At 36.6% G+C, this 2,992-nt stretch overlaps 1 pseudogene; it reads right to left on the reverse strand.

The window, feature by feature from the left end:
• The window catches only part of LOC107696304 (mucolipin-1-like), a 15,625-nt pseudogene that overhangs the window by 4,521 nt on the left and 8,112 nt on the right, over positions 1-2,992 (reverse strand).

Here is a 2,992-nt window from a genome sequence, read left to right on the forward strand (position 1 = left end):
GTGGTAATATATTGAAGTATACCGTACTTTAGCATGGTAATATATTGGAGTATACCATACTTTTATATTGAAGTATACCGAAGTATACCGTACTTTAGCGTGGTAATATATTGAAGTATACCGTACTTTAGCATGGTAGTATACTTTAGCGTGGTAATATATTGAAGTTTACAGTACTTTAGCGTGGTAATATATTGAAGTATACCATACTTTAGTGAGGTAATATATTGAAGTATATCGTACTTTAGCATGGTAATATATTGAAGTATACCATAATTTAGTGTGGTAATATACTGAAGTATACCATACTTTAGCGTGGTAATATACTGAAGTATACCGTACTTTAGTGTGATAATATATTGAAGTATATCGTACTTTAGCGGGGTAATATATTGAAGTATACCGTATTTTAGCATGGTAATATACTGAAGTATATCGTACTTTAGCGTAGTAATATATTGAAGTATATCATACTTTAGCGTGGTAGGGTCCCAGGACAATCCAGCCGCAGAAACAGTAGCCCATGTAAATGGCGGCAGCACAGCAGCAGAACCGGATCACGTTTGGAAACGCGGCTCGTAGAGTCACGATCAGAATCTGAGAACAAAACAGATGAATCACATCAGATTGTCTTTGTAATATTTGAAGTCAGATTTGTTTGAAAAAAAGAAACACAAATGTAGCGTCTGCGTAGAATCATGCATGATCTTTGGGGTTTTATGGCTTAAGAGACCCTTTTAGCTTTTGACATTTGCATATAAATTACAGTCCTGGTCACAGACTTTACACTTATATGGGTGCTAAATGGCCAATGGTTCCCCCCCACTATCAAGGAGATGCTAAACAGTTTCACCACTCTCGTCTGACCATTGAATTTCAAACACATTCCAAAGAGACGTAAATGACCCCCGGGGCCAGGCACCGATGGGCCTGGCTGACCAAGCAAACTAACACACACAAACACACACACACACACGTAAAGACCTTTTACTCTATTATAGTTACAAATATATCTGGTATATTGCATGTGTTGTTTGTACGTTTCCCTATTAGATTAGCTGAGTTACCACTCGTTTATTTGTATTAGTTAGACTCTCAATGCTTATATTCAGGTATATGAGTGTATCTCTGCTTTAAGATCTTCTAGATGTTTCGTTCTTGGTATCAAAATGATCAGCTCTTTATTCCTCAAACAATGATCTACACTATGTGATCGTGAAATGCATCTTACTATTTGTAGCATATTTTGGGTAAAACTGCACCAATCTTCCAGACCAGCAATAAACATGCAAATGGGCCATAAACAGAGACAAAGAAAGTTTCTCCCGCTCAAAATTCATGCCTCTGATTGGCCATTCCACCCAAAAGGTGGGTGTGGATAGGAATTTTCAAAAGTCATTAGCTCAGACTAATCTTGGCTCAAAACCCTCTTCTTTCTGAGAAGGACACTATGCAAGACTCCTCAAAACTCTCCTCTTGAGTTTGATTTTCCGGCAATCTTAATAGGCTTCATTTTCTTTATCCAAAACGTATGAAATATCTTTCTCTCAATTTTGGGGTGAAATGTGAAATGGAATGAAACGTTCACACAAAATAAACAACCAATTTTAGAGGAATAACCAATTATGGCTCACGTTGTATTTCTGAAAGAAGCTGAAGTATCGTATCACGCCGACCCACACCAGCAGAGTGGAGGTTCCCATCAAAATACTGCAGACATCATACGACGACAGGTTCTGCAGCACCAACACAAGCACTAATCAGCTCACAGCACTTCTCAAGCGCAGCGAGAGCTTCAGCACTCGAGGGTAAGCGTGTGTGTCACCTTGGTCTCGATGGCGATCTTGATGAAGGAGGCGATGATGGTGAGAATGTCGCTGATGATGAGCAGCAGATACCAGCCGTTGATGAACTCCAGACGCTCGCCCCAACTCAGCGACCGGCCCAGAGACTGAGAAATAACACACAAACTCCTGCCAACACAGACGAATGCACAGCTAGGGCCCTATGAAATCCCAATTTTCCCCAAATTCTGTTTTATTCTTTTCCAAATTCCATCTTTTTCCCATTTTAATTTTACTGGATTATATTTTTTTTTCAATTTTTCTGGTCGCCGTTTTAACAGTTGAATTATAGTCATCAAAAAGTAAATCATGAAATAATGAAACTTGTACGATTAAAAAAAGTTTATTTTTACGGCACTATGAAATGCATTGTATTTTTCCCAAATTCTGTTCTTTCTTTCTTTAAAGTTTTAATGGTTAAATTAAATTTTAGTAATATAAAAATCAGGTCTAATTAACCAAAATCATGAAACTTCTACAATTTAACAATTCATTAAAAGTTCAAAATAAAGATTTACAGCCCTGTAAAATATGTATTATTCCATTTTATTTATTGTATTTTTTTTTTTGGACCAAATTCTGTAAATTTTACTACAAATACAAATGTAATTTATAAAAACAAATGAATAATTTATTACATTTATTTATTACTATTATTATTATCTTTTACAATAATAGAGCCCTATGAAATGTACCCCCCCCCCATGTAATTAATCTTTGTGAATGTTAAAATGTGATTAAAATGTGTAAAGTTGATTATTACATAAAAAATAAAGATTTAAAAATAATTGTATTATTTTTTCTATTGTTTCATTGAGACGTACGTACATTCTACTGTATAGAAAAAGTAATACATTTCTGACAGACACTAGTTCATATCGCGATGTGATTAAGTGTACAGCCCTACTTTTGATTTATTCATTCAAAATTTCCCAAATTTCGTAACATTCCAAGTTACACAGTAAACTGCATGTCTGTCCGTGTTTTCTGCTCTGTGGAAATCACAGGCCCTACTTACGTGCTGCAGGATGATTCCTCTGAAGATGGAGCATCCGCACAACACCAGAGACAGACCGCAGACCACCGCCACCAACACATCGAACGCCACACGCGCGTAACTGTCCGCTGGACACACAGAGACAGAGAGA

This window comes from Sinocyclocheilus anshuiensis, unplaced genomic scaffold, assembly GCF_001515605.1.
Source record: "Sinocyclocheilus anshuiensis isolate Anshui unplaced genomic scaffold, SAMN03320099.WGS_v1.1 scaffold62, whole genome shotgun sequence".
In the NCBI taxonomy this organism is placed as follows: Eukaryota; Metazoa; Chordata; class Actinopteri; order Cypriniformes; family Cyprinidae; genus Sinocyclocheilus; species Sinocyclocheilus anshuiensis.